This window comes from Notothenia rossii, assembly GCF_949606895.1.
Source record: "Notothenia rossii genome assembly, chromosome: 1".
NCBI lineage: Eukaryota > Metazoa > Chordata > Actinopteri > Perciformes > Nototheniidae > Notothenia > Notothenia rossii.
In genome coordinates, this window is record NC_136912.1 from 73,364,288 (window position 1) to 73,373,355 (window position 9,068).

Below are 9,068 nucleotides of genomic sequence, written 5' to 3' on the forward strand. Positions count from 1 at the left end.
GCACTGAAACTGCACTTTGAACACTTTAAATTAAATATATTAATATTTTAAACTGTATACCCCAGTTATCTAGGCCCTTTTTGTTTTGTTTAATGTATACCACGTTTATCTAGTCCCTTTTTGTTTTGTTTTATGTATACATGTCACACTGTGAGAAACGATATCTCTGGATGTATAACACATGTAGAACTTTTGACAATAAAGCTGAATTTGACTTTCGCGTGCTTGCATATTTTAACAAAGCTTTTCATTTTAGCCACACTGAATTTAACTAGAAGTCATGGCTGTGTCAATTACCAGTCTGATATCGTTTTACAAAGATGACAAGAAGAGTGTAGATAGAGGAGAGAACCACTACAAGTCAGGACACGTAACAGTGCAGCCTATATGAAGGTGTGCTCACCGGTGTTGTCAGGACTAGCATGAGGGACAAGGTTTATAGTGTCGGTGAGTAGTGATAGCAAGAGTACCGTTAACCTAGAGTTAATTTATTCACATTAATTCCCATCAACAAATCAATTGTATGTGTCACATGAAATCTTTATCAGGCAAGGCAAGGCAAGTTTATTTATATAGCACTTTTCAACACAAGGCAATTCAAAGTGCTTTACAAAAAATGAAAGACATTAAGAAAATGGCATTTAAAATCAGTCATTAAAAAGAAAAGCTAATAAAATAAACATTAAAAGAAAAAATACATGGATAAAAGTTACAGTGCACTCTAAGATATGAATAGTTCAATTAAAAGCAGCGACAAAAAGAAAAGTCTTCAGCCTGGATTTAAAAGTAGTAAGTTGCAGCGGACCTGCAGGTTTCTGGGAGTTTGTTCCAGATATTTGGAGCATAATAACTGTACGCTGCTTTACCATGTTTAGTTCTGACTCTGGGGACAGAAAGCTGACCAGTCCCTGAAGACCTGAGAGATCTGGATGGTTCATAATTTAGCAGGAGGTCAGAAATGCATTTTGGTCCTAAACCATTCAGTGCTTTATAAACAGCAGCAGTATTTTGAAATCTATTCTTTGACACACAGGAAGCTAGTGTAAAGACTTCAGAACAGGAGTGATGTGATCCACTTTCTTAGTGTTAGTGAGGACTCGAGCAGCGGCTTTCTGAATCAGCTTCAGCTTTCTAATAGATTTTTTAGTGAGACATGTGAAGACACCATTGCAGTGTCCAGTCTACTGAAGATAAAAGCATGGACACGTTTTTCCAAATCCTGCTGTAACATTAGTCTTTTAATCCTAGATATGTTCTTTAGGTGATAGTAAGCTGATTTAGTAACTATTTTAATGTGACTGTTGAAACCAATAACTAATTTAACCCGCTGACAAGAGAGCCCACCTCCGAAGATCGTGACTGGCTGAGGGACAGACTCGGGGGCAGGTTTTCAGGAATTTCTTGGCTTCTCTCCCCCGAGCCAGAAGAGGAACACTACAGCTTGGAAACACTTACTGTTCCTGAAATTATCAAATCTGTTGGGCATCAGGGACCTGAGGCAATTGTGGCAAGCATGGCATTGTCTGAAGAGCAACAGAGGGCAATTCAGGTGGCTACCACTGGTCAGCGAACCAACCCAAACTGGCATTTGTTCAGGAAAGGAAGGTTGACTGCCAGCAACTTTGGAGCTGTCCTGAGGTCAAAGGGTGTGACTGCTTCCCTTATTGCCAGGGTGCTAGGGCAACAACAGGCCCTTGATGGTGTTTTTTCTGTACAGTGGGGGACTATGAATGAATGTGAGGGCGTCAGGGCATTCACCACTGCAACCCAGATGCAGGTCCATGAGTCAGATTTGTGGCTCTCCCTATCAGGATTGTTGGGGGCATCTCCAGATGGTCTGGTAGGGTCTTCCGCTGTGCTGGAGGTAAAGTGTCCCTACGGAGCCAGGGAAATTACAATTAGTGAAGCATTGCAAATCAAGGGCTTCTGTGTCAGTAAGGAAGGAGAAACATTCAGCCTGCGTGAGGAACATCCTTACTGGCACCAAGTGCAAGGTCAGCTTCACCTCACTGCAAGGAAGAAGAAATACAAAAATTGTGAATTGTTTTTAATTTAAATTTACTCCCCTTTGCAATGTTGTGGTTATTAGTGTTAGGTTTCCTGTCAGCTCGTCTGTTGGGATTTGGGAGATATAAAATATTAGTTTCATGGAAGTCACACCGTCACATAATACTGTAAGAGCATTAAGACATACAGTACATAGGCTAAAACAAAACATCTAAAGATATAACCTTGCACTTTGATAAGTCTCGTGAACATTTTCACTATTTTGACATTTTTATAGATGAAAATTGAACTAAAGAAATAAATGGTAGATTAATCCATATTGAAAATAGGTGTCAGCTGCTACACTAATTATAATAGTTATATTTCTTAATTAATTAAGATATTACTGTATTGATCCCAATTTGGGAAATGTTTTTTTTGCAGCAGCATAACAAGAAAAACTAAATATAAGTTATTATATATACAAAAGTATGTGAGGGATGGAATATTAAATTGAATATAAATGTAATTTTACGTCCAAGAGAAGCTATGGAGCAGAGAGTTCTCTGCCAGCCAGAGGTGATTTGTTATTAGTTCAATATGTCAAACTGATTTCCCTGACTACAATCTTTAGTTACATGGTGAAACGTTATGCTGCTTGTACTAATTAGACTTATCATATAAGCAACACAGGTTTTAATAGGATGCATTCATTATCTTATTCTTTACTTATGTTGCGGTCTTTTCAGCAGCGCCATCTCTAAAACGGCGATACAGTCACTACCCATCATTTACATTTCACCGTAACATGGACAAAAATGTAACGTCAGCTTACCTCATGGCACGAATCCAGACTCTCCTTTGGAAAACATTGGCCGGGAAACGATAGAACAAGCACGTTTCATGCGAAGACCTGTGGCTGCAACCCGGAGCAAAGCAACAAACCATTGCGTAGCTAACTAGTAGCCAGTAGCGTGGCGTGGGGAAAAAATTAGGGGAAGCCAATAATACGTCCTTTCTTTTGGGGTGGGGGGGGGGTGTGGTGGTCAATGTAATAACGTAACCAGATGAGTGATTACAGCGCCCGGTATCATTTTACACACATTTGTATCATACAGATGCAGGACTTACACACGCCTGTTATCTGACCGACAGGTCCGCACGCACTCTCCAGCCGAAACTCTAATAAGCATTCATTCACAAACTAAATCAGGAGACCTTTAACGTTTTACGTCCGGTTCGCTCCTTTGTTCCTCGCTGTAAATGGCTTCAGTTTGGGCATTGGCCTATCATCAGATTGTATTTGTTGTTGCTGCTGCAGTGGAAGTTTAGTCCAATTATTTTTGATTAAATACTCCAAATCTCCACCCTCCATAATTGCACTTGCTTCAGTTGCTTGCTACTTTCTAACGGCGGTGTAAGTGGTGCAGTGACGCTATCTATCTTCTATCGATTAGATTTATCATTCGAAAATTATAAATGTAGGGTAGACATGTAGATATTATCCGACTGAACAAAACGTGCATTTACCTAACATGTTCGTTTTCCACTGACCTTTTTTCGAGCTATTTTCCAAAATCCTATGGAGAAATCCCATTGCTTTTTTGTCGAGGGAAACCGAGTGAAGCTTACTTCCGCTTTTTGGGACTGATGCAATTTGATTGGATTGTGAGGCAAGGGAAGCCAGCCGCCTCTGGCTTCCCTTGGCATGGCCCTGACCAATCACAGGTTGGCAGGGACATGACGTGAGCCTCATCTGATTGGTCAATCCCTCCATTTTTTTTCACCAAGGGAAGCAAATTTCGGCTGGCCTCCTCTCGCAACAGAGAGTGCAATCTACCGTTTCACCATAACATCTAGAGGGGCGCTGTTTCAATATATGTAAAATACTCAATGAGAATGGGGGAGAGACGGGCCGGCAGCAACACACAACAATGAATTTCCGAAACTAAACGAAGTGTTTTTATTTATTTATTAAAATTATAACTACAATCCGAAAAAACAGGAAAAGCCTGGCTTCCCTTGGCCTCCAGGAGAAAACGCCACTGCTAGTAGCGCTAGCTTTAGCTAACTTTAGCTAACGAAACGAACTGCCGAGTAAAATTGGAAAACACTGGTAATTAATTATTCTATAATTTGTAAAACTACGGTGTTAAAAACGACAATTTCAAAAATACAGATTCTAATGGTCAGATATAGATATACAGATACTAAAGATAGGCAGGTACTTGCTTTCAAGCAGAACACAGGGGAAAACAAACTTAGCGGGAGTGTTTACGTGTTCGGCGTAATGACGTACAACGGCCTCGACAATTTATGTAGTCCTATTCAGCCACTCGGTAACAACCATCGTTTTTCAGACACGTAAACTCTTCAAAAATCCTCAGTGGGGTCACTGCTGATGTATTTAATGTCGTAGAACAAAACGTGATTTATCTCTTAAATTTGTGTCAACCACAGACCTTATTTCGAGCTATTTTCCAAAACCCTATGGAAAAAATGCATTGCTTTTTGAGGAAGGAACCGGAAGTGCTAAAAATGCTAACTTACTTCCGGGTTTTATGACGCGTCACTGCGGTTCTCTATAAGGAGCTGTACAAATGTCACAGTTTTTGCGTGGCTGTGTATTTAGTTGAAAGGCTTTCAATGAAAGCCCAGTGGCGATCTGCTCATCTCTCATCGAAATAATATGCTACAAAGGGACGGACTGGCCGTCTGTGTGTTGAACTTTCCTGTCGGCTCCCAGACCGTAGTCGAGGAGGGCAGAAGCAACAAGCTTCAGGTTCAATAACCCACTTTAGCTTAAATGACTGGAGAGAGGCGAGCTCTTCTTGGGAGGCCGTTGCATTTATTTAGTTGTTCTTCTTTTTCACAAAATACTGCTGCCTCGTTTCACTTCCAGAAACATACACAGGTTCCCTCACTCTCGCTCTACCATCCACACCAAGCGGCAAACTCTGTGGAAGAGCCGGAACGCGTCTATCGTTATTCCAACCCAGTTTAGATTTAACCACGCCCACTTCTGCATTACGCAAGAACGTAGCTTTAGTGTCATAGACTTCATCTTCGGCAGTCGCAGTAAAGCAGGATATTGAATAGTTGTTTTTTGTCTTTCCAAAGGATTTGTTGACTGAAAGTAAACGATCCTGTAATCATGGTGTAAGTGCAGAATATTGAATATAACCTTGACTATTACTGTTTACTTCATTTATCTGACAGCATTATTTAATGATACTATTTTATATATATATATACACACATTTATTCATTTATAAACATATATATATATAAACACACACTTATATGTACTCACACATGTATTTATTCATTTATACACACAGAGCATTATTTAATGATACTATTTTATATATATATATACAGACATTTTTCATTTATAAACATATATATATATAAACACACACTTATATGTACTCACACATGTATTTATTAATTTATACACACAGATGTATTCATTCATTTATACACACAGCATTATTTAATGATACTATTTTATATATATATATATATATATATACACACATTTATAAACATATATATATAAAATCCTAAAACGTTGGTATAGTTATGCTAAAATGTTTATATTCTCTTTAAATGTACTTCATGTGCTTGCATGTTATTCTTTGTAATGCCTTGTCTTTTATCTGGACAATAAGTCTGTTATTAAGTGGTATAGTTTAGATGATGATGATGATGATGATGATGATGATGATGATGATGATGATGATGATGATGATGATGATGATGATGATGATGATGTGTAGGTGAGGCATTGATATGAGCAAACACATCCAATGTAATTTGATGTTCATCATAGTATTGAGAGATAGGTCTTATCCGATACCTTCAACTGCGGGTACTCCTCTATATTGTTCTGTGTGCCTCCAGAGCACACTAAAACACGAGGTCTGAAATGAAAGCAAAAAAAAAGAGCCTATAGTTATTCAGGTACTATTCTGATGCTAATACTTTAGTACTTATACTGATGCTAATACTTTAGTACTTATACTTGTGTATTTCTACACTCTGGTACTTATCACTTCTTACACCTCTGGAAAGCACTTTTATGTAAAGGAATACATTTTTATAAATGTCCCAACATTTCGTTTTTACATGGCAAAACGTTAATATGTTATTAATGTTAAAATAGACATTTATAACATATTATAAATGTCTATAAAATATTAAATAAACGTTAACATGTTACATGACAAACAAAAAAACGAAACATTATATATAGGCTATATATACAGATGTTTGCTAATGTATCCCTCTTATATCCATCAGGAATTAATATTAAATGATGAATTAATATTACCTCAGCACTGCATAAGTGTGGTCGTCAGTCATATTTATGCAGTTTTTATAAGGACGGTATTTTGCTTGTCAGATTCAGATTTCGCGGGTGTGCCATGTCTATGACGCTATCGCGTAGAGCTACGTCGTACCTTGCGTAATGCGGAAGTGGTTAAATCTGAACTGGGTTGGAATAACGATAGACGCAGCCGGGACGCGTCTATCGTTATTCCAACCCGGTTTAGATTTAACCACGCCCACTTCCGCATTACGCAATAACGTAGCTTTAGCGTCAAAGACTTAATCTTCGGCAGTTATAGCGGTCGTGGTGTAAAGCAGGATATTGAATAGTTGTTTTTTTGTCTTTCCAAAGGATTTGTTGACTGAAAGTAAACGATCCAGAGTCCTGAGATTGTATTACTGGTGTTTTATCATCTCAGCTGGTGTAAGAACAGAATATTGAATATAACCTTGACTATTACTGTGTAGCCTACTTCATTTATCTGACAGCATTATTTAATGATACTATTTTATATATATATACACACATTTATTCATTTATAAACATATATATATATAAACACACACTTATATGTACTCACACATGTATTTATTCATTTATACACACAGATGTATTCATTCATTTATACACACACAGCATTATTTAATGATACCATCTTATATATATATATACACACATGTATTCATCTATAAACATATATATATAAACACACACTTATATGTACTCACACGTGTATTTATTCATTTATACACACAGATGTATTCATTCATTTATACACACACACTCACATATATACACTTTATATTAATTAATTTGTACACACACACACATACATATGTATATAAACAAAACAACACTATATAATAATTAATAATTATTATAATAATTAATAATAATAGTTGCAATAATAACATAATATGGTATGATCAATTCTACCCTTTTGTTTTTGCTCCCATATTTCAATTAAAATATATTTTTCAAAATCAATATTGGTGGGGGCTCTTTTGCAAAGATAATCAATAACACCGCCTGACAGTTGTTGCAGATTATACAGCATACTTGTTACTTACACACATGTTCCATGGTCGGAATGATCTCGTCTTGTACCTTTACTCAAGTACAAGATCTTATTACTTCTTACACCTCTGGAAAGCACTTTTATGTAAAGGAATACATTTTTATAAATGTCCCAACATTTCATTTTTACATGGCAAAACGTTAATATGTTATTAATGTTAAAATAGACATTTATAACATATTATAAATGTCTATAAAATATTAAATAAACGTTAAAATGTTACTGTACATGACAAACAAAAAAACGAAACATTATATATAGGCTATATATATAGATGTTTGCTAATGTATCCCTCTTATATCCATCAGGAATTAATATTAAATGATGAATTAACATTACCTCAGCACTGTGTGGTCGTCAGTCATATTGACAAAGAAGCACTATTATATTGTATATTATGCAGCGTTTATAAGGACGGTATTTTGCTTGTCAGATTCAGATTTCGCGGGTGTGCCGTGTCTATGACGCTATCGCATAGAGCTACGTCGATCCTTGCGTAATGCGGAAGTGGGCGTGGTTAAATCTAAACTGGGTTGGAATAACGATAGACGCAGCCAGGACGCCAATACGGAAGTGCTACATACTGCAGTTCATATATTGGCTGATAGGCGATGGCTGCAGAAAGGAGCAATTTCCATAGACCCCCATGTTAAAATGCCCAATTTTACAGCAGAAAAAAACATGTTTCTACCCCTGGCTCCAAACATTTTATTATCGATATAGTTAGATTCCACCTTCATGATTTTGAATCTGTGAGTGAATTGTTTTCTAACACCACCCTTTTATTTATATTAGGTCTTAACGTTTTTGCATAAATTAGGGCGTGGTCACATTGAGTGACCGCTCTGTCAAGTGACTACTACTGCTAGCTTCTTGTCTCTCTGTTAGCTGCTCCGTGAAGCTAGCTACAGGGACTCTGCCTGGTCAGTTCATCCAGGAAACACAACTTGAAGCCGGCCGTGGTTGTTTGTTCTTCATGCTTATATATCGGGCTATTGTGACTCGCTCTGCGTTTAAAACAGACGGTGCATGAATGCGGTTTTGCGGTAAGTGAAATTCGAGTGCTTTATTTATGTGTTAATGATTTTAATCGACGTAATGAATGTTAAGGCTAAGCGAGTGGTAGCTACATCGGTGCTAACGATGCTAATCGTAGCCTCCAAGTTAAAATCATAGACTGTATATATAAAGGTTAAAACAAAATAGAGAAGTGTTAAGCGTTAAGTGGGATAATACTTTAGAACAAACAGCTTCTGTTTGAGGTTGATAAAATAAGATCATCCTTGTAACTTAGAGAGATGATTATTATTTAGGTAGGAACTGTATGCATCACTAAGGTTAATTTAAATTGGCTATGCTCAAGTATGTAGACAAGCTAATGTCGAAGTAGTGTATGTGAAATCAACCTCACAATAAGATGTGTGTATATATTACAATTATTAATGTCATATTTCAAGATGATTGCTTAGATATTACAATTGAGGTTGAGCTGGAGTTCATTATTGAGCTTACACGTTAACATCACAGTCATCTGAAGAACGAACCCAAACCTTGTTGTTTTTATTAATTGTATTACCAAATGGGTATCAAATAAACAGTAAGCATTGGTAACACAACTTCCAAAGTTACAGTAGAATAAAAAGGACCCTGACTCGGACAATACACAAT

The 9,068-nt window shown here is 37.0% G+C and overlaps 1 long non-coding RNA gene across 1 annotated transcript; it reads right to left on the bottom strand.

Moving 5' to 3' along the window:
* Positions 1-540: 540 nt before the first annotated feature.
* On the bottom strand, positions 541-4,572 carry LOC307024615. Its single transcript, XR_013803941.1, has 2 exons — positions 2,822-4,572; positions 541-2,112 (listed from the first exon to the last, which is right to left on the bottom strand). It is a non-coding gene; the product is annotated as an uncharacterized lncRNA (long non-coding RNA).
* Positions 4,573-9,068: the final 4,496 nt, after the last annotated feature.